Consider the following 24363-nt stretch of genomic DNA (forward strand, 5'->3'; position numbering starts at 1 on the left):
CTCTTTTCCCCAGGTTAACAAAGCTCAGGAACTGAACTGTTGGTTTGCTCCCTAAGCAGACATCCGCCCAGCCAAAGAGGTACCAGTCTTCCACTCTTGCCAGCACTCTTCCCTTCAATGCAATCTTCCATTGGCTTCAAGAAGGGGTAGGCACACTTCCTGTCTTCAGGGGAGAGTATCTCCTGTCACAATGAGCATGACATCCATTGAGTGATCTCAGATAGTCCAGAAATATTATTCTCTCTTCTTCTTTTCTTCCTGGGGCACAACTGGTTCTGACAGCAGGACCTTTCCTCCTAGAATCCCTGAGGGAGGTGTCTGCTCCCAGTTATTGGGGGTTATCTTAATTATGTGGGATACACAAGCCTCTTTATTCTCAGATTTCACCCCCACTTGTCCATTCCAATGGAACAGAAATAGGTCCATTTAATATTCTTTTCTACTACTATCTAAGTGTCTCCTAAAACACATCCATCAAACCACAAACTTTTTCAGACTCAATTCATTCATCCATTTAACAAATATTTATTGAGTGCCCATTCTACACCAAGAACTATTCTGGGCACTGGAGATGTGGCAGTAACCAGGATAGAGTGGGTTACCTCTCTCAGACAGCTTACACTCTATTGGTGGTGAACTCTTGAAACAAGTATACTAGTAAAATGATTTTAGATAGGGCTACCAAGATAGTAAAATAGGGTGTGGTAGAGAATGCCTGTACGGGAGAGGATGTCACTTAAGATTGGTGGCTAGAGAAAGCTAATCTGAAAAGGTGATCCTTGAACTGAACCTAAGTGATTCCCAGGCAGGGCAAGTACAAAGGCCCTGGGGCAGGAGCCTGTTCGTCTTGTTCAAGGACTTAAACGATAAGCAACTAGATGGCTTTCCTATTCTCATCTTAGAAGTTCAATCTCCCAAGAGGTTGTCCCCTGTCCTTAGCTCACTCTAGGCTAGTACAGGAGATGAAGAGTTCACTGTTCATTCCACTGCTAGTCCACTCTACATACAGCCACTGCAGCTGTCTCTTTAGACTTAGACATTTATATTTTATGTAATTAAACTAATTAATTTTAGAGACAAGGTCTCACTATGTTGCCCCGGCTGGACTCAAACTTCTGGGCAACATAGTGAGTGATCCTTCTACCTCAGGCTCCCAAGTAGCTGGGACTACAGGTACGCGTCACTGTGCCTTGCTTAGACTTAGAGCTTTTAGACAGGATGGAGCCTTTTTCACCCATCTATTTGGGCCATGTGCCTGGAAGTGTCTTTATTAGAAGGCTATTGTAGTTCTGGCCAAATTGCCACCCATGTAAACATCAGCCACTAGGTAATGGGAGAATGAAGCTGGAAGGCTTTCCAAGCCTAATACCTTCCTAATGTGGTTTACAGATGAATTCACTTGCATATATAAAATATGTGTACTACACTTTAAAGCATTATACAAACAACAGTATGTTATTGTGAGGCTTACTTACTAAAATATGAGTGATGAATGGAAAAGAAATAAGCTCCAAGAAAACTCTAGGGTGCCATTTCTCCAGCTGGTTTATTTCTTTAAAATAAGGGAAACTCATTGGAAAATTGCCCATTTTGTAAAACAAAATCACCTTCATAACTTTCATGCCTGAAATGGCATAGTTCTTAACGGCAATTAAGAAATATGAATGAAGAGATGGAATTTGAGAGTTGAGAGACATCCTTGAGGCCATTAATGACAATACTCTCATTTTACAGATGAGATAACAGATGTGCAAAAAGGTTAAGCAGCATTCCAAAGACACAGAACATTTGTAATTGTCAGAACTGAACTTGAATCCGAATCTCTTTACTAGCAGTCTACTAGTCTTGCCACTGTATTGCAATGGCAATACAGTTAGCTGGTATACATTATATCAAAGGCCAGGGCCAACTGTGTTCTCAGCACAATTAGATGAGAGGTATGGTAGGCAGCCTCCAAGAGGGTGCCCAGTGATGCCTGCTTCCTGACACTCCCCTTCTACATTGTTCTAGAGTTGGTCTGTATGACCAATAGAATATAACAGAAGTGATTGTTTCTGTGTCGTTTCCAAGATGGGTTGTAAAAGACTGTGGCTGCCATATTGGTCTTTTTCTCTTGGATCATGTCCTCAGGGGAAAGCCAGCTGCTATGTCATGAGATTGCTCAGGCAGCCTTTGGAAAGGCCCACATAGCAAGGAAGTGAGACACTCAGCCAACAGCCAGCAAGAAACTGAGTCTTGCCCACAATCACACAAGAGAGCTTGGAAATAGATCTTTTAGCCTCACACACCTACAGCCCTAGCCAAGAGCTTGACTGCAGTCTCACAAGAGATCCCGAGCTTGAACCACCCAGCTAGTCTGCTCCCAGATTCCTAACACCCAGAAACTGTGAGATAATAAAGGTTTATGATTCATGTTGCTATTCTGGTGGGCAATTTTTTGTGCAGAACAGATAACTAATATAGGCATTGTGCTTTAATTCCTTGAAATCATCCTAGGTACCATGTGATAGGCTACATTACTTAATGACAATCTCACCTTCTCATTCCTTGCACAGGGGAGAGACAGGCACCTGCTTGCTCCAGGGCCTACCTGAACTCAGGCTCTGCCACAGGGATGAAGAAGTTGGAGAATGTTTCTGCCAAATGCCAACAACGCCTCCTCAAGGACAATTCATGAAGGGTGTTAGCCTGTGCTCAACTTCCCTTGGCAAAACTGCAACAAAGGCACGGCAGCAGTTTGATGTTCACAGAGAAGAGTGAACACAAAGCATGGCTTTAGGCAGACTTCCTTTAAACATGCACAGTCTCCTGCTGCTCTCTTACCCGTTCGGAGGACTGGAAATTTCCAGAGGCTGTTCTTTCCCTGCCCTGTTACAAGTTTATACTGGATTCTGTAGAAAGGATTTTTAAAGGTACTTTTGAACCTAAATTTGGTATTTTCTTTACCAGTTCCAGGGCTGTGGACACTTCAAAATACTTGCAGTTTAGGGAGTGGGATTTACTTGTGCTGGTGTGCTTTGGGTCTAGAAAGCATCACTGAGCACCTCAGATATACCTCCTTTGTTTTCCTGGTAGACCGCATCTGTTTCCTTCTTCATTGTTAGGTTTGAGTTCATCAGATTTATAAAGTTTTTCTAAAGTGATTCTATCTAGCTCGTATCATTTCTTATCCAACTACTTTGAACCATTATGCCTCATTCAGGAGAAGAGCTGAGCTTGGTTCTACATTCCTTTTGTCTCTCTGGGTATCCTTCCTGGTTCCCAACATTGAGTCTCAAAGGTAAGGGACATTCAAAGCTTTAACAGTGGAGGCTTAATCAATGTCACCAAATAATGCCAGTGCCTGAGAGGCTGGGGTGGTAAGGAAGGAGTTGAATAATGGTAACGACGTCAGCTCAGCCTAGACTTGAACTTTCTTTATTGTGACTTTGAGTATTGTGTTGTATCTTCTCAACTTTCCTGTGTGGAAAGTAAAACAAAACAAAACAAAATCCATGATCCATTGTCATACAGTTGGAGACACAGGGACAGAAAAGTCTTATGTGCATTAATGGTGTATTTCAGGAGGTAGAGCCCAGTGTTCACAAAGTCAGGGGTGAAGGTTGGGCCAGATTATCCAAAAGGCATGACTAACAATGAGATTATAGGGGATGCCGAAAGGCTCTCTTGCTGTTCTGTCTCTCCTTCCCACAATGCCTGAAACCCACCATTACCATGAATGCCTGTACATTAGAATTACCGTCTTTTGAAATGTGGATGGTCTTAGAAGTGTTAACTTGCCCTCTGTTCTTAACATTTTATGGTGAAGGAGTTTACCAGAACATGTTTCCTCAAGGCTCTGAGAGCATAATAGTTAAATGGAATAGAAGGAGATAAGATCCAGCTAAATTTAAACCACAAGACCTCTCCTGAGTATAGCTATTTCTTTAGGGAGGTAGGGCTGCTCACTCACTCCTTACAAGGACTTGATGTCTGAGGTGAGGTTATTTGCTTTTTGAAAAGTTTACAGGTAGGAAACTAAAAGTTAAGCACTCCCAGAAAGTACAAATAGAATAGCTGAATTTTCAAACATGAATTTTTAGACTTGTAGGAGCCTAGTCATTAATGCTATTAAATTCAAACACTTGGGGGAATACCACTTTGGTATTTCAATTTTAGCCATAGCAAAGTCAGGAAGTGCAAAAGTTGAAGTTCTCAGGGCAAGAGTAATTCATCCCTGTTACACATTTTTGACAGAATCCTTACAAGTCCTAGAAATTTGTGTCTCTAATATACTCAATTTATTCAGCTGCTTTTGCAAAAGAGGACAATACAGTGAGCTCCTTCTGGGTGATATGGTCACACTTTCATCCTCATTGTAGGACTCCTGGCATTTAGTTTGAAAGGCTGAGAGGAAAATCCATTTGTAGAACTTTTTTAGAGAGATAGGAGCCAAAACAGAACAGGGAAACTATTGTTTTCCTGTTCTCTATGGAAACACAGCACTCAAGTTTGAAGTAACAAGGTTTTTTCCAATTGAAAATTGAAATTAAGAAAAAAATACCATTCATATAGCATCCAAAACTTGAAATACTTAAGGATAAATTTCACAAAAAATGTGTACTATGGGTACACCGACGGTATAAAACATGGCTGAAAAAGTTAAAGAAGTCCTAAATAAATGGGGAGATATATGCCACATTCTTAGGTTGGAAAAGTTAATATTGCTAAAATATCATTTTTGCCTAAATTGATATATTCCTATAAACATTCCAGAAGGTTTTTTGGTAGAAATTGACAAGATATTACTAAATGCTTGTTAAATGATATTAAAATGCTCATTAATTGGAGAGAACCTAGAATAGCCACAACAATTTTGAAAAAGAAGAGCAAAGTTAGAGAACTAACACTATCTGATATCATGCCTTATGCTTTTATAGTAATCTAGACCGTATGGAATTAACAGAGAAAAGATGGGCAAATAGATCAATGGGACAGACTAGAGGATCCAGAAACATATCCACACTAATATTATATAGACAACTGATTTTTGACAAAGATACAAAGGTAATTCTATGGGGAAAAAATAAGCATTTCAACAAGTAGTTCTAGAACAGTTAGATATCAAAGAAGGAAACAAACTTCAATGGGTATCTTGTACCAGATTAAAAACCCTAATACTATATATATATCATAGACCCAAATGTAAAACCTAAAACTTCAAAGCTATTAAAACAAATCCCAGGTATATTTTTATATACTCATTTTTCTTAAGTGAATCCTAGGAGTGGAATTGCTGGATCATATGTCTTTAAATTTTTAAGAAACTACCAAACTATTGTGCAAAGTGTCCTATTTTATATTGTTTTTTAAATCCTTGACAATGTTTATTATCAAAAAACTTTAGTAGTAGGTTTTTTTTTAAAAGAATGTTGGTTTTAGAATACACCAAGAGGACACTCTGTGACAGGACATACACAAACAAGGATAATGAAAATATTAAATACTATCCAAATTAGAACACCATAATTCAAATTGCTAATTATAATCTTTGTGTCTTGGTAGAAATAACTATAGTCCCCCTTCATGAAATTCATCCCCACCTTCTCATGAAGACTGTGAAGTCTCAGCACAATGTCAGTTATTTAATTTACAATAATCAATGCTGAGTTTTCTGTGTTGAAGCATGCACTGTTACGGAAAGCACAAAATCCTATTTATAGGGATTTTTAGTTTTCTTCAAAATGTATCTGAAGCATCTTTTAAAGTGCGAGCTACAAATAGGCTGTATCCTTAATGAAAAAGGCTTTTATCTAAAAGAAGTATGAGATAACTATCCAATACTGCAGAAATGGTTATATAACTAACCGAAGGAACCAGCAGCACTCTGCTAACTCTGTTTTAGCGTAGTAACCTCCCTCTTGGTCTTCTACTACCAGCCAAACATGTACTCCATTGCTTTGGATACAAGATTTTCATCTGTCAGAAATAACCTGATAATCACTAGTAGCTTTGTATGCTGTAGCAAGAGGTCTCATGGCAGAAATCTATGAGTACTTCCAGGTTGTGTTGGTGTACCTAGAGTTTTGATTGGTGGTGTAAAGGCTAAAGATGGAGATGATAAAGCACGTCTGTCACTGCTTCCCATTACACTTTGGTCAATACATGGTTTTACACCAATCATGATGGATTCTCCAAAAATCCTCCCATCTTTGGTTAAGGCTTTCCGAGCCTGCAGTTTAGACTGATAATGAATATACATTCAATTTCCTGTGTTAGACATCACACTTTTTCAGATATTCCCATACTGTGCAAATGATAATAATATGTAGGAAGCAGAGGCTTGAGGAAACCCAAACACAGTCACCCAAGTGTCATCAAGGTGATCTTCTGAAGTCAAAGATCTCCTTGAGTATAAAAAAGATCCAACTGGGCAGGAGATAATGTCATCTTTCATGGCTTACCAATATTTGCTGGACTAAACATACTTTGCCCTGTTCCAGGAGTAGATGTAACTCCAGCAAGAGGACTCTGCATTATGAAATGTTTGGCTGTCTTATTGAAGTTAAAGGTGTTGATCCAAGTCCCGGGCTAGAAATGTCATCATACATACTTCTAACTGATGGAGCACCACTTTGATCATTATGAGCTGGTACAACTGGTTGTGGTGGTCACCCACATGCAAGTAAAGGTGATCTCAATTACACTACTCCTACCAAAGGGCCACTAATTCATTGAGGTTGCGGAGTCACCAGAGCTGGCATATCCCACATTCAAAATCCAGGTAAGAACGGGGCATTAACGCCTGGCTTTGGAGATGAAGTCAGCATCATTGGTTCAGATCCTAACATGGGCACCTGGAGTTCCATGGCAAAGGCTGCCATTGTGTCAGCAACTTTTATTTTATATTCTTAGAAATAGCATATGAGAGTACCAGTTGCTCCACTTCCTCACCAATACTTGGTACAGTCAGTCTTTTTAATTTTAGCCATACTAAGAGTTATAATCTCATTAATTTGCATACCCTTAAAAAACAATTATGTTGAACATTTTTTCGTGTGCTAATTTGCCATCCTTGTATCTTCTTTCAGATGTATCTGTACAAATCCCAGGTATACTAGAAGAAAACAGGGGAGAAAATCTTTGTGACCTTGGGTCAAGGAAAGATTTCCTAGATATGATGCCAAAACCAAAATCCATAAAAGAACAAATTGGCTTCATCAAAATGTAAAACTTCTGCTCTCCAAAAGACACTGTTAAGAGAACAAGAAGACAAGCTAGAGACTGGGGGAAATTCTTTGCAAAACACACATCTGATAAAGGACTTGTATCTAGAATATGGAAAGAACTTTCAAATTTCAACAATAAGAAAACAAACAACCCAATAAAGAAGTATACAAGGGGTTTCTATGGATACATCTGAAAGATAAAAGGATGGTAAATTAGCACACAAAATATATTCAACAAAATTGTTCATCAAGGGCATGCAAATTAATGAGACTGTAGCTCTTAGAATGGCTAACATTAAAAAGACCAGTCATATCAAAGGGTGGTAAGGAAGTGGAACAACTGGTACTTTCATATGCTATTGCTAAGAATGTGAAATGGACAAGCACTGTGGACAACAGTTTGGTAGTTTCTTAAAAACTGAAACACATACTTACTATATGATCCAGCAATTCCACTCCTAGGATTTATTCAAGAAAAATGAGTACTTAAAAGTGTACTTGAGATGTGCTTTAATCAGGCACATTAAGAGATACCTGTGAAGGAAGTCATTTTACTCACAGTTCCCTAGAAATGGGAGGCATGGCACACAAAGAGGCCATATGAGCAAGCACCAGGTCAGTCCCGAGTAAAGAGAGCCGGGGAAAACATGAGCCTTTATGTGGTTTCTGCAGGAAGGAATGTGTGAGGCAGGATAAGAAGAATAAATGAGCTTAGGACTGGCTAGTTTGAATAGTTTCAACCAGCTCCAGGGTGTACAGATTGCCCCTAGTTTTCTGGTACTCAGCCCTGGGATGATAGGGCAGGTGGATAGTGGCCCAGAGTGTAAGAGTCTGATCAAAGAGCAGTGGGGGATTCCGGGCTCTGGATTGGTTAGTTTACAAATAAAAGTGATGTTGGCAGGTAAGTCTTGTTACCTTTAGGAACTAGTTTACCCTGGGAGAGGCAGTGTCTCTAAGATCAGTAAGGTTTCAAATGTCAAAATATCAGAAACACATGGTTAATATAGAATTCTATCTCCATACAGAAACTTTATGTGAATGTTCATGTTGGCTTTATTTGCAATAGCCCCAAACTGGAAGCAAACCAAATATACGTCAACAGTTAAATAGATAAACAGATCATGGCATATCCAAATAATAGGCTACCACTCAACAGTAAATAAGAAATGAATTATTGATACACGCAAAAATATAGATGAATCTCAAAATAATTATGCTGGTTGAAAAAGGGAGACAAAAATGGAGTATGTATGATTCCATTTACTCTAGAAAATGCAAGCTAATTTCTAGTGACAGAACACAGATCGGCTGATGGCCTGGTGATGAGGTATGAGGGAGAAAAACATTAAAAATTGGTGATGGATTTGTCATCATTTTGACTGTGGTGATAGTTTCATGGTGTATACATATGTTGAGGTTTATCAAATGGGAAAATTTAAATGTGTGCAGTTACTAAAGGTATTACTGTGTGCATTTATACTTCAAATAAGCTATTTCAAACAACTGCTTGTCAAGGGAATATTTTATTTCCCAGTCTCTAAAGTTATCTAATCAGAATAAAGAAAACTCTTAGCTCAACTTCAGGTCACAGAGTGGCCCAAATGTTGCCCAGAGATAATTGCAAACCCAACATTTTTTTTTTTTTCCAAGACAGAGTCTCACTGTATCGCCCAGGTTAGCATGCAGTGGCTTGATCTTGGCTCACTGCAACTTCCACCTCCCATGTTCAAACAATTCTCCCTGCCTCAGCCTCCTGAGTAGCTGGGATTACAGGTGCCCAAAACCGAGCCCAGCTAATTTTTGTATTTTTTAGTAGAGACAGGGTTTCGTCATGTTAGCCAGGCTGGTCTTGAACTCTTGACCTCAGGTGATGCGCCCACCTCGGCCTCCCAAAGTGCTGGGATTATAGACATGAGCCACCGCGCCCAGCCCCCAACATTTTTTGAGAAGCAAATTGGACTCAAAATTAGTAACCTTGGGTCTTGGTTCCAGCTCTGCCATTGATTTGCTGTGTCATTTTAGGCAAATCATTCAATTCCTCCAGACCTCAGTTTTCTTGTGTATAATACGAATATGTGGAACTTAGATGTTCTCTAAGTACTCATCATTTCGAAACTGTGGATCCAGCACCACTAACTAGGGTTCTGTGGATCTATCCAAGTTGCCCAGCTCAGAGAGTTTCAGATAACCTCTGATCCTATCTCCAATTACTGACAGCCATTTGTCAAGGGCAAAAAGGAAGATTAGGAAAGGAGGCAGGAGTAGGTTAACAGGAATTGTTTGGGAGTGCACTATTATTGCACTCCCAATAATTATTGTGGTAAAATAAAAAAATTACTGTGGTAAAATACACTTACCGTAACATTTATCATCGTAATCATTTTTAAGCGTACAGTGCAGTGGCATTAAGTACTTTCACCCTGATCTGCAACCATCACCATCACCCATCTACAGAACTCTTTTTATCTTGCAACACTGGAACTCCGTATGCATTAAACACTAACTCCCCATTCCCTTTTCCCCAGACACCTGGCTACCACCCCTCTACTTTCCTTTTTTTTTTTTTTGACATGGAGTCTCACTCTGTTGCCCAGGCTGGAGTGCAGTGGCACAATCTCAGCTCACTGCAACCTCTGCCTCCCAGGTTAAAGGAATTCTCCTGCCTCAGCCTCCCAAGTAGCTGGGACTACAGGCACACACAACCATGCCCAGCTAATTTTTGTATTTTTTTAGTAGAAACGGGATTTCACCATGTTGACCAGGATGGTCTCAAACTCCTGACCTCAGGTGATCCACTTGCCTCGGCCTCCCAAAGTGCTGGGATTACAGGTGTGAGTCACCATGCCCGGCCTCTCCCCTCTACTTTCTATCTGTATGAATTTGGCTACTCCAGGTACTTCATGTACGCAGCATCACACAATACACTAAGTGCTTTTATATTATCATATTTAATCCTTCCAATAAGTCAGGAAGTAGAGATTATCCTTTTCATAATTATTATTATTTTTATTTATTTATTTTTTATTTTTAAAAGGAGTCTCGCTCTGTCCCCCAGGCTGGAGTGCAGTGGCGCGATCTCGGCTCACTGCAAGCTCTGCCTCCTGGTTCACGCCATTCCCTGCCTCAGCCTCCTGAGTAGCTGGGACTACAGGTGCCCACCAACACGCCCGGCTAATTTTTTGTATTTTTAGTAGAGATGGGGTTTCACCATGCTAGCTAGGATGGTCTCGATTTCTTGACCTCGTGATCCACCTGTCTCAGCCTCCCAAAGTGCTGGGATTACAGGCATGAGCCACCACGCCCGGCCTATTATTTGTATTTTCTTTTAGACATTTGTATTTTCTTTGTCAGCTAGGCTGGAGTGCAGCAGCGTGATCACAGCTCACTGCAGCCTCGAAATCCCAGGCTCAAGCCATCCTCATACCTCAGCCTCCTGAGATGCTGGGACACAGGCATGTGTCACCATGTCTGGCTAATTTTTTATTTTTTATTTTTTATTTTTTGTAGAGACAGAGTCTTACTCTGTTGACCAGACTGGTCTTGAACTCCTGGGCTCAAGTGATCCTCCTGCCTCACCCTCCCAAAGTGCTGAGATTACAGGCATAAACCCGGGCGAATTATCTTTTTAAAGAAATACCAAAAAGATGAACAAACTAAGGCTTTGATGGGAAGCCATATATCATAAACTAAGAAGTCACTGGCCCAGCAGTGACACATAGGCTAACTGCTTTCAAAGTCCTGAAACTTCTATTACTGTAATTCAATAACAATGCATTTAATGAGAAGGCAGTGATCTAGCAAAGAGATAACAGAAGTTTCAGAACAATATACAGGTCAGTGGAATTCATTCAACTCTCAGCCTTGACTGGATTATAATAGGCTACTTAAAACCTTAGTGGCTCAGTGTTCGGCTCTCTATAAATTATGTGTATGTGTACGTTATTAAGAACGAAGTTACACAAGGTACCTTCTTAAAACTAAGGTGAAATAAAAATGAGTTAGATCAAATACGTAAAGCTCCAAGTGCCTTCTGAAAGACATATGGTACCATGTAACCACAGAACATGTTTTTATTACTTCCAATGTTTAGAGTTAAATGTCTCTCGAAAACACAGAATAAGATTCCAGACAGACATAACCACAAGTGGTGTTCTTACCCTCAAAAGTATAAACTAACCCTTCCCGGCTGCTGTCTCAGCTGTTGGTGAATCCTAGGGTGTAGGAATTTGCAACCCTTAATGTTATAGGAAGGGATGTTTGCTTCCAAGACCAGCTGTAGCCAATCAACCCAGGAGCGAAACAGACAACCCCACAGTCAGACTTCATGGTAAAAAGGATAGAAGTCCTGTGATGGGCAAACTGACCTAAGGCTAGTAGTTCATGAATTTGACAGCAGGCTCTAAAGCTGGAGAACAGAGGATTTGTACCCAGCAGGCACTGTTCTGAATAGGTTCTTCTTGTAGACTTTCTAGGATTTTGTTGCATACAAGACTGTTATTACATTTCTTCTTCACTTCAGAATGAGTGGATTTTGTTGCTCTTCTATATTAGTCATTTGAGACTTATGTATTCCTTATTAAAGCTAGCATCCCACCATATCTAGGAGCAGATTGTTTTTAGTAAGAAAAAAAATTCAACCTTAGAGTTTTCCCTTTATAGTGAAAGATTTAGTGTTGCTTTTAAAATAAATCAGCACAATCTTTCTTTACAAAGAGTTTTATTTTTTTTAAGGGAACAGAAAGTACAAGATAATAAAGTTTATTTAAGTGTTAGACAATGGATAGAAAAGATGTAATATGTTCTGCCCTATTTAGTCCAAAGAGAGAATTACTGGATATAGAGGGAGATTTAGAAATCTCACAGAAGTAGCATAATCTCTGCTTTGTCAAGACCATCATCACACTTAAAGCCACTGCCTCTTTCTGTGTACTTCATGCATAAAGAGATAAAATGCTATTTCACAAAGTAAGAATATTTTGTAATTCATTAACTTTCAGTTTGGACACATAACAAATATTTTACATACTGATTCGCACGGAAAGGTTTTTAAAAGGGTAAGTACTTAGCCAGTAAATGAGAAGGAAAGGAAATGGAGATGAAACAGGCGCTCATTCTGTATCTGTGGATATTTACTACAATAAGAACATTTTATTTTTATAGCACGTTGCTACCATTTGCAATCTGGGCATTTACAGCAAATGTAGACTAGTCAAACCAGAGTTTAAAATACATAAAACCACATCAGGAAAAAATCATATGCTCGCTGCATGAATACTAAATGCTGAGCTATAGAAAAAGAGAGAGGTTATTGCCCATATCTAAGAACCAAAGCATTCTTAAGATAGTGGAGGCTAAAAAGAAGGAGAGAGCCATGCAGGGAGGGAGGCAGGAGGGAAGGGAGGAAGGAAAACTAGAATGTTAGTTAGGTCTGACCCATGGTCACAAAACTTAACTACTCTGGTTAACAGCAAGAAACTTACCTTTGGATATTCAAACATGAAACCTAAGTGGTTGGGAAGAGTGTGGATAGAGCATAGATAGGATTTGGAATTAGATGAGATTAATATCATAGCTCTATCCTAACCAGCTGTGTGATTTTGGGTAAACCACTCATCCCATCTGGCCCTCAGTTCTCTAAACTATAAAATGAGGGGATTGGTTAAATCCTCCCCCTAAGTCTATGTAGCTGTAAAAGGCTACGATTCTCTAATAAAGTAACACGAAGAGCCAGTGGTGCATCTAGCAAGGAGACTTCCATGTTAACACTCAGCACAATTCCGGGAGGGATTTCAGCAGGGAGGAAGATGGCCAGCTCTTTCTTGAGCTAAGAGAGCATTCTTTCTCCAGAGAGACCTCAGGTCCTTCTGAATTCTTACAAATCAACTCTGAAGCACACACACCTAGACTACAACACCGTGTATGGTGTGGCTGGAACATCCTTCTTCCAGTGCCTGTCATAGAACCTTGAACCATGCCTGATGCATGATAGATATTCAATGAATGAACTCCAGGAAAATCTCTCCTCTGGTCAGATTCTTTGCCTGCCCAGCATAAGAGCCCGTGGGTTAGTTTCTTAGTCTCTTAATGCCTCAGTCTCCTTATCCTTAATCACGACAGTGGCTAACTCTAAATCTTTAAAATAAAGATTCAATAAGATAAAATATGTGAAATTCAGTCCAAGCAGCCCAACTACTATGAAATGAAGCATGTGATATCTGGCTTTAATAAGTTCTTCTCCAACCTTCTACAACCAAAAAGTAAATGAACAATAGGAGAAGCGCACATTCCTATACTTAACTCGCTGCAATTGGCTCAGATGCGCCTCCCACCCCTGACTCTACCATCCTTCCCTGCTCAGCTCCTAGCACACCTGGCCTCTGTTCCTCCAGCTTTGTCTCCCAGAACGCGAGTCAGATTTCAGCTTCTCTAGGCCCCTAAGTCTCACTCTCAGGCGTATCCTACTCCTGGCCACTTTGGATAACATGCCCTTCCATTTCAGGTGTGAACTGGAATTTTCAAGAATGACATCCAGGAGCATGTTGCCTCAGTACCCCCTGGAGAAGGATAACTAACTCTCTTCAGTTCCAGTGGTCGAGACTGTCATGGGAAAATTATGCTCTTTAATGAACTTCAGCTCTGTCAGATAATTCAGCTACTGAGAATGAAGCCACACAGAAGCTAGAGATGGCGGGAGGAGGGGAGATTCCTAATGAGGACTTCAGGGATCCCGGAAACAGCCATGCCTGATGCTGATGTGTCCTTGGCTATTTTACTGCATATCCAATTGATTATCTATAACCTGCTTCTCCAAGCCAATTTATTTTGATTTCTGGTTTGACAAGTGAGAGCTCTAATACTTAAACTCTATCGGGACAATTGAAATAATAGAAGGGAGGGAGGGAATGGTAGGCTTGGAAATCAGGACTCCTCCAGGATGGCTTCAAAACAAACCCTTCTGCTCCTGCAGACCTTCTCTGGTACGGCCAACACTCCACAGTGAGACAGAATCAGACCAGTCTCTGGAGGTATGAAGGTAAGATGATCATTCTCTTAAATGGATTCTCAATGATGGGCCTCTTTTTAAATATGGACGCACTGGTGACAAGGTCTTACTGCCTTCTAACAAGCCAGGTAGAGTGCCTCACACCTGTAATCCCAGCACTTTAGGAGGTGGAGGTGAGCGGATCATGAGGTCAGGAGTTCAAGACCAGCCTGGCCAACATGGTGAAAACCCATCTCTACTAAAAATACAAAATTATGCAGGCATGGTGGCGTGCGCCTGTATTTCCAGCTACTCGGGAGGCTGAGGCAGGAGAATCACTTGAACCCAGGAGGCAGAGGTTGCAGTAAGCTGAGATCACACCATTGCACTCCAGCCTGGGCAACAAAAGTTTAACTCCGTCTCAAAAAAAGAAAAAGAAAAAAGAAAAATACAGAACATCTTTTAGTTCTGTTTTAAGCTTTATTGTTTTTCCTTTCACATCTGGCACAATTTTATATCATTTTATTATCTTCTGGTTCTTACTGCTTCTTTTTTAAAAGAAAAAACCTTGCTATATAATAGTTGCACTTATTTTGGGGTATTGTGATGTTTTGATATATGTATACAATGTGCAAGGACTAAATCAGGGTAACTGGGATATGCATCACCTCAAGTATTTATCTCTTTTGTGTTGGGAACATCACAAATATTTCTTCTAGCTATTTTGAAATATACATAAATTATTTACTATAACTTCTCTTCTGTACTATTACTAGATCTTATTCCTTCTAGCTAACTGTATTTGTGCACCCCTTAACTTCTCTTCATCCTTCTCCCATTTTTAGTTTTATTAAAACTAAAAATGTGTCTAAAATTTTTTTCTTATTTCTAGACACTTCAGATGCATACAACAACATTCAGTGTTTGTTTATGAACAAGCTGCCTCTATTTTCTTACATTAAAAAATAAAATAGGGCCAGGCATGGAAACTCAAGCCTGTAATCCCAACACTTTGGGAGGCTGAGGTGGGTGAATCCCTTGAGGTCAGGAGTTCAAGACCAGCCTGGTCAACGTGGGTGAAACCCGTCTCTACTGAAAGTACAAAAAAAATTAGCCGGGCATGGTGGTAAACACCTGTAATCCCAGCTACTTGGGAGGCTGAGGCAGGAGAATTGCTTAAACCCAGGAGGCAGAGGTTACAGTGAGCAGAGATCGTGCCACTGCATTCCGGCCTGGGTGACAGAGTGAGATTCTGCCTTAAAAAAAAAAAAAACTGTTCTTGAGGCGGAAAAAAAATTGTTAATATTATACTCTTTTATAAACTGTCAGTTCTATCAAATAATTCATATCATATTTCCGTAAAATTCAGGAAACTTTAACTATGATTTCATAGGGAGTGGGATATCGGGAAGTAAGCAGAGGCCAGGCCAACACCAAGATTCTCATCTCAACACAGAATGAGCTTATCTGTTGTCAACGAAGAGTAAAAAACTTACAGAAGTTTCCATATCATTTTAAGATATGTAACATGGATTAAGATCTGAGGGTCAGGAATGAATACTATATAGAAACAGAAACATATATTCAGATTAAAAAATAATATACATCTATCTTTCCCCGAAACAATTAAAGATGTGTGTTAGTCCATTTTGCCTTGCTATAAAGGAATACTTGAGACTGGGTAATTTGTAAAAAAACAGAGGGCTTATTTGGGTCATGGTTCTGCAAGCTGTACAAGCATGGCACCAGTATCTGTCCAGCTTCTTGTGAGGCCTCAGGAAGCTTACAATCAAGGTGGAAGGCACAGGGGAAGCCGGCATATCACATGACGAGAGAGGGAGCAAGAAGAGAGTGAGGGGGCAGTGTCAAGCTCCCTTGAACAACCAACTCTTGCAGGAACTTACAGTGAGAACTCAATCAATCATTACCACGGAAATAGCGCCAAACCATTCATGAGGGATCCACCCTCATGACCCAAACACCAGGCCCCACCTCCAACATTGGGGGCTACATTTCAATATGAGATTTGGAGGGAACAAACAGTCAAACCATATCAATAATAAGTAAATGGAAAAAAACTACTAGGCTTAACTTTAGGTTTTTTTTTTTTTTTTTTTTTTTTTTTTAGCTTTCCAAAACTGTGTCTTTCTATTTACATGTAAAAGATGAGCATCAGAAGTAGCAATTCTTCTACATAATACTACATAAGTGTTCTATAAAACTCAGTTCAATTTGTGCAAGAAAAATTTTAAATCTATTCATAGTAATGAATGCAGTACTTAAGAATGCAAAATAGTTTCAGTAATTTAAAACCAAGAAAAAAAAAGTCTCCTTTAGGGATAAATATCCATATATGGCTTTTATTCAAAGGCAACTTATTTTTAGAAAACAGGAGAAAAAAACCTTTTGCCTCTTTTGGACTTGTATGCTCAAAAGTGACCATACTTAAAACAAAATTCTAACCTTATATTTTAAAAAGCAGTGGTCTGATAATACATGCACTAAGTATAATAGCTTTTATTTTGAATTTTCTAAAGTACATAATTGAAAATGTGAATCTAGGTACAGAGTAGAAAGTTCATTTTTCTTTTCTTTTCTTTTTCTTTTTCTTTTGCTTTTCTTTTCTTTTTTTTTGAGACAGAATATCACTTTGTTGCCCAGGCTGGAGTGCAGTGGAATGATCTTGGCTCACTGCAACCTCTGCCTCCCAGGTTCAAGCGATTCTCCTGCCTCAGCCTCCTGAGTAGCTGGGATTACAAGCACGTGCCATCACGCCTGGCTAAATTTTGTATATTTAGTGGAGATGGGGTTTTGTCATGTTGACCAGGCTGGTTTCAAACTCCTGACTTCAGATGATTAGCCCGCCTCAGCCTCCCAAACTGTTGGGATTACAGGCATGAGCCACCGTGCCTGGCCAAAAGTTCATTTTTCAAATTACTAAATGATTTTACTCAGCACACATTTCTGACATTGTGGCTATTTTACCACAATTTAGACATAGCACATCTGTTGGACAATCTACTCTCTAAAACTCAGATATATTAACTGGCTTCTTCAAAGAATTCTCAAAGTGGTGCTTTCAAGGTTAGGAGAGGCTCTCTAAGCATTGACAATATAGATCACTTTAAAGAGTTTTTCTTTTCCTATGAAACAAAATGTGTTTAGGGAAATAAAGAGAATCTACTCTTCACTCTCCCTTGTCCCCACTGAACTGCAAAAATAAAAATATTACATTTTCAAACTGTCAAAAGAAAATAAGAGGACTTCTTTGATGTCTGCAATGAAAACATGGTAGAAAAGAGCAATGCGTTCTGTATTTGTCAACCAGAAGAAGCTATTACCCACAGCATTCCAGATTCACAGAGAAAGGGTAATTAAAACTGCAAATCCTGGGGCCTCACCAAATCATTTGAATTTTGAATTGGAATCAGAATCTCTGGGAACTTTTTTTTTTTTTTTTTTTTGAGACGGAGTCTCTGTCGCCCAGGTTGGAGTGCAGTGGCGCGATCTCCACTCACTGCAAGCTCCGCCCACTGCAAGCTCCGCCGCCTCCCGGGTTAACGCCATTCTCCTGCCTCAGCCTCCCTAGAAGCTGGGACTACAGGTGCCTGTCACCACGCCCGGCTAATTTTTTTGTATTTTCAGTAGAGACGGGGTTTCACCGTGTTCCCCAGGATGTTCTCGATCTCCTGACCTCGTGATCCGCCTGCCTTGGCCTCCCAAAGCACTGGGATTACAGGCGTGAGCCACCACGCCCGGCCACTTTTTTTTTTTTTTCTTTTTTAACAAAAACAAAAACAAAAACATGTTCCCTAAGTGATTCTTAGGAACACTGAAATGTGCGAGTAACAGAGCATGATGTTGAAGATAGGAGCAAGGCTCAAATCCCTCTGGAAGCGCCAAATATTTTCCAAGACACTTTCTCTTTGACTTTCTTTTTGACTTTCCTTTTCTCTTTGGTTTTGTGACTGCTTTGTCTCTCCATTTTTGGGAGATGGGGTAGAGGGACATTTGGGAGGTGGAAAGCTGGATTGTCCTAGCTTGTCTCCTTCCATCAGTACAGCAGACAACGGGTGAGCCTATTGCATTCTCCTTGGACATTTCTTTTTTCTTTTCAAGACAAAGTCTCTCTGTGTCGTTTAGGCTCGTGTGCAGTGGTGCGATCACTGCTCACTGCAGCCTTGACCTTCTGGGCTCAAGTGAACCTCCCACCTCCCTCTCCTGAGCTGGGACTACAGGCGGGTTCCACCATACCTGGCTAACTTTGGTATTTTTTGTAGAGCTAGGGTTTCACCATGTTGCCCAGGCTGGCTTGTTGGACATTTCAATCAGGGTCTTAACGAATGCTTGATGATAATTAAATTGTGTCCAATTAAGGACTCAGTTTCTCTACAGATCAAGTTGATGGCTCTGGTGCCTGGATTCTCTTCCAGATATTAAATAATAAAAATAACTTTATCAAGAGAATATTTCTTCATATGACTTAAAAACTTAGAATGGGCAACTTCTGAAGGTTCTTCAGGTGACCAAATGCTTTGAGGGAAACTAAAAAAATACAAAGAAAAGCATGCAAGGAGATTATTTATGTAACCCTTTTGTATCTTTCTGAGCAAATGTGATTAATTCAATATGAAGCAGTTGATCCTTACTACAAGTAGCTTCTTTTTTCCCTTTTATCAGGTACATGTGAAGTTTCTTACAAAGCCAAAATGAAATTAGTTGGCTGGTTACTCAGTGTGATGGTTAATATTGAGTGTCAACTTGACTGGATTGAAGGATGCAAAGTATTGTTCCTGGGTGTGTCTGTGAGGGTGTTGCCAAAGGAGATTAACATTTGAGTCAGTGGACTTGGGAGAGGCAGACCCACCCTCAACCTGGATGGGCACCATCTAATCAGCTAGCAGCATGGCTAGAATAAAGCAGGCAGAAGAGCATAGAACTGTTGAGTCTTCTGGCCTTCGTCTTTCTTCCGTGCTCGATGCTTCCTGCCCTCAAACATCAGACTCCAAATTTTTCAGCTTTTGGACTCTTGGACTTAACACCAGTGGTTTCCCAGGGGCTCTTGGGCCTTCGGCCACAGACTGAAGGCTGCACTGTCAGCTTCCCTACTTTTCAGGTTTTGGGACTCAGACTGGCTTCTCTGCTCCTCAGCTTGGAGACGGCCTGTTGTGGCACTTCACCTTGTGATCCTGTGCATCAATACTCCGTAACAAACTTCCCTTCAGATATACATCTATCCTATTAGTTCTGTCCCTTTAGAGAACCCTGACTGATACGCTCAGTAAACACTCATTTTCTGGCTTTGACTTTCTTGAAGTTTGATTTATATGATTCTTTGATAACAATTAACTACCAGACTAGCTCTTGTAAGAGGTCCAAATGCACAGGTGCATACAATGCTTAGTTATAATTTAAGCTTCTGACTAATCTCCAATAATCAACACCTGGATGTGTTTGTGAGCAGCGTCTCCAAGTCAGAGTGAAACAGACAAGAAGGAAAAGAACAAGTTGTCCATGACCAGATTGCTTAAAATTGTTATCCCGATTTTCGAGCAATTCAAGACCTATTTGTGTGACCGCGGGAAACAGGTCAGAGGTATAACAAGTATGAACCACAGAGGCGGTGTCTTATAAGAGCCGGCCCCTGTTGAGGAAGACTTTGTTTGCATTCTCCTCTCTATGCAACCCCAAACCAGGACCTCTAAGAATTTCAATCTCATCATAAATCAAATTCCAAAGTGTTCTTTGATCTATAATGAAAACCCAAATAAGATGATAATCATTAACTCAAATAAATGCCCTGTTTACAAAACCATTGTGACCATTTGGCAGTTGTAAATAACTCTTTGTCTAGGATTGGAAAACTGGACAGAGAAGCAGGATATACAACTTATCAAGAATGTGAGGGGAGGGAGAGAGGTGGGGCTAACAGGAGAAAAGCAGAGATACTGAGTAACTTGGAGAACAATAAAAGGCAGACTAGGGGGACTTAAGGAAGAAGCCAGGGTAAAACGCCTAAAAATAGCAGGAGCATAGGAAATTGTCCCAAAGATATTTGATCTGCCATTGTACTCCAGATCCTGCCATTTCAAGTTCAGATCTATAAAAAGGCATGTTTTAAAAATGTATCATCTCCTTCCTATCTGTTCAGCAAAGGTACTGATTGCGTATCCTGCTTCAAGTCGGTGGTCCTTATAGCAGGATTCTCTAATTTCTTTAAAAAATTAGTTATGTTAGATTGCTTTCCCTTTGGGAATTTGCAGACATCACGAAATTAAGTCAATAATAGTTACCCCTCTTGTCTTTGCAATCAACCATGAAAGCATGAGGGCAAAGCAGATGTTTGTGCCTTATAAACACATTTTAAAATGTGCATCCCTTCTTCCCTTAGCAGAGTTCACTCTACATTAATTTTTGCTCAGTATCTGCTCTTCTATTTCCCTCTGCCCTTTGCTCTACAAGATAATATCTAAATATTCCTTTGCTCAGTTTCCAAATGTTAATCAATGAAAAGCTTCTCAATTGCTAATGTGTTTTAGATAATTTAAAATGAGAATCAAACATTGAAAAGGTAGCCCCTCATTGAATATTGAAAAATGCTTTTAAGATTGGAATGAATGTATGAATAAACACAAAATCCTTCTTGTAAGAAAACTTTTTGATCAACTTAATTCTATTTATCCTATTTATTACTGGGGTTTTTTTCCTCTCACTTTTCTATCTAGATTAGGTAGATTTAAGTCCAGTCTAATACTGTAGATAATAAACATGCACATTCATTTTTACAGAATTGAGTTACAGACTTGACCCTAAATCAGCTGAGAAGTCCATGATTCATTGAGTGTCTGCCATGCCCACAACTCCCTTCTGATAAAACTGATGAATCTCTAGGTCAGATGCCTGGCACCATATGATCCTGCTGTCCTGGTCAGAACTGTTGTTTTGTTTTGTTTTGTTTTGTTTCATTTTTTATCAGGAATGAGCTCCCAATCAAAAGGTTTGCTGCTAACAGAGGGGGAGGCCAGATATGTCAGTAAGGCTGCCCTGTCTCAGTGGTGACCAGTAAAACCAATCACACCCTGGTTTTTAGTGAGACTGAATATGGGATACACTGGGCAGATTAGCTAGATAGTAAGTTATAGTAGCACAAATAAGCAGAAGCAGAATGTAGCTTAGCCCCAAAATGGTGGGGCACAGGTTTAGAAAAAATGGATACTAGGCCGGGCCTTGTGGCTCATGCCTGTAATCTCAGCACTTTGGGAAGCCGAGGTGGGCAGATCACCTGAGGTCAGGAGTTCAAGACCAGCCTGGCCAAAATGGTGAAACCCCGTCTTTACTAAAAACACAAAAATTAGCTGGGTGTGGTGGCACATGCCTGTAATCCTAGCTACTCAGGAGGCTGAGGCAGAAGAATCGCTTGAACCTGGGAGGCAGAGGTTACAGTGAGCCGAGATCTTGCCACTATCGCTTGAACCTGGGAGGCAGAGGTTACAGTGAGCCGAGATCTTGCCACTCTAGCCTGGACAATGGAGCAAGACTCTGTATCAAAAAAAAAAAAAAAAAAAAAATAGAAGAAGAAATGTATACAGCTTGATGAGTGGATAACGACTTGAGTGGATGACTGCACCTGTGTGTCCAGAGGGTCTCTGGAATTAGAGCTGCATCCTCAATGGCTTTCCTGTTCCATGAGATTTCTATGCAGAAATGGAGACATGTCCCTCCTCTTTTCTCTATTTAACTTTAAACTTTCTTCAACGAAGGTAAACTACACATCTCTCTGCTCCTTGTAACCTTAAAGAATCTACCTGAGACAACCAGTAAATTGCTCACTGCTATTTGTCCGCTCTGCCCTTCTGCTTTTTAAGGGTATAAGAAAACAATTTCAGCATGGTATGGATTAATGTTTTTCCCCCTGCTGTGGATTATTGCAGTCTTGGTCTCTGACACTGGTAATAAATTCCTTTCCTCTTCCTGATAGATCTGCCTGTCTTTCAGTACCAAGAACTGTACTCAGATCTGGTCTTTCAGTCACTTTTTATATTAAACCTACAGGGAGAACAGTGATGTTTCTCAGTAACAGTTCTTGGTCACATGACACCGAGGGAGGCCAGGCTGGTTTATCCTTCTCAAATTCTCGACAGTGTTCAAGGTTGACAGCAACTCTCTTTCCTCTTATCTGTCTTTCTAAAAACAGTTCTTAGCATCTTCTATCTTTATCCTTTTTTAAATTAAAAGTTTTTTTTTTTTTTAACAGATTCAAGGGGTATAAGTACAGCTTTGTTACGTGGATGTATTGCATAGTGGTGAGGTCTTGGATTTTAGTGCACTCATCACTCGAATAGTGTGGATTGGACCCAGTAGGTCCATCTTCCGTCTTTCTCCAGCTATTCTGCATCCCATTGGGTTCTCTTCTCATCTTTGTAGACACAAGGAAACCATCTTATCTACACCAAGACACTGCCTTCACACTATCTTACCTATAGGAAGATAATGCTTAAGAACAATGAATCATATAATTTAACAAAAAGTAGAGCCACAAACGATTAGACCAGGAACACATCACCTAGTCCCCTCAATTTATGAACTTAAATTGATACTTGATTCACTGACTGGAAAACTTGTAGGTATGTTTGGAACAACTTGAGTATGTGAAACCACTTTTTTCAATTGTAAATTTTATGAAATCTAAATATATATCAGGTATTTGTGATGAAAATCTAATGCCTGAATTGAACTGTGCTGTAAGTATAAAATGCACACTGGATTTTGAAGACTTAATAGAAAGAAAAAAAAAATCTCATTAACATTTAAAAATATTGATTATATGCTGAACTAATATTTTGGATATATTGGTGTCTTTCCCTGTTTGGGCTGCTATAACCAAATTCCGTAGACTGGGTAGCTTATAAACAACAAAAATTTACAATGTGGTAATATATTGAGACTGAAAAATAAATTTAAAACATAAAACAAATTAAAAACACTAAAAAAAAAAACAATGAAATTTATGTCTCACAGTTCTGGAGGTTGGGAAGCCCAAGATCAAGGTGCCAGCAGGTGTTCACATATGACCTGGTTGAGTTCAGGCTGCTGGTTCTGACCAGCCTTATCTATGGGTTGTGATTCCAATGTGAATTTAATTGTTTACGATTTCAAAGCTTTTGGAGTGCTGTTTACGTCTGTCCTGTGTTTGCACCTTCCTGTGTCCAGTGTGATCTTCATCCAGTGGCCGTTCTCATAGTTCAGTTCTCAAGGACTGATGCATGAATGATGCTTAGGGTCAGAACTATGCACACACAATTTGGGGGTGGGCCCAGGAGTTCATACACAACTTTAAGTGATTGCCTTCCTATGCTCCTCCTTTTCTGCAATATCTCTGCAACATAGTCCTTTTTCATTCCCTGAGGCTTTCAAATAATCGGAGACCTTATTTATTCTGCTGCTATGGCATATTTCTTGTAATTACACTGTGTCTGTGTCCAAGTGGTAGGAAAATGGAGAGAGAGAAAGAAAATGAAACCATCAGGTACTTGCCCCAGGTTCTTAGAAGCACAGTTCCTTTGATTGAAGGATTGGAGGGGAACGTTCTCCTTCTTCAAAGAACAGAGAAAAGGAAAAAAGAGAGAAATGGGGGGTTTTATTCTTTCTCTGAGCACTAAGAGACTCTTTTTTGCTCTTTGAGTCAGAAATAAGGGGATTCTCCTTAGGGTGTCTCTGTTGGCACCAACGTCCTTTTGAGCTGAGTCTGGGAGATACTGGAGGAAAGAAAGTAAACTCTTTGCCATTTTGATGGTAGTTTGAGTTCTAGTCTTCTACCCCAAAAGACTTTTCAGTCTTCGAAAAGTTGTTTCATACATTCTATCCAGGTTTTTCAGTTGCATTCAATGGGAGAGACATGGTGACTTTACTCTTATCCAGAACAGGACTTGTACCATAATTATTATTTAATATTGTTCTAGACATTGTTGACAATGCAGTAAGACATGACACAGAAATGAGATATAATGATTGGAAAGGAGACAACAGGATCACTATTTGCAAATTCTGGTAAGAGGTAGCGTTCAGCAACTACTAAAGGTATGTTAAGCATGGCCTTTAGGTAATTTACATACAGCAGCCCCTCCTTATCTGCAATTTTGCTTTCTGACACTTCAATTAACCTCAGTTCAAAAA

At 39.9% G+C, this 24363-nt stretch overlaps 1 protein-coding gene and 1 pseudogene across 1 annotated transcript in view; both read right to left on the reverse strand.

Annotated features, from left to right (window-relative positions):
• KIAA1217 (KIAA1217 ortholog) overlaps positions 1–24363 on the reverse strand; it is an 890216-nt gene that overhangs the window by 431976 nt on the left and 433877 nt on the right. The window lies entirely within an intron of this gene.
• Positions 5912–6705, reverse strand: LOC112631909 (annotated as a pseudogene).

Source organism: Theropithecus gelada, chromosome 9 (genome assembly GCF_003255815.1).
Source record: "Theropithecus gelada isolate Dixy chromosome 9, Tgel_1.0, whole genome shotgun sequence".
NCBI classification, from domain to species: domain Eukaryota; kingdom Metazoa; phylum Chordata; class Mammalia; order Primates; family Cercopithecidae; genus Theropithecus; species Theropithecus gelada.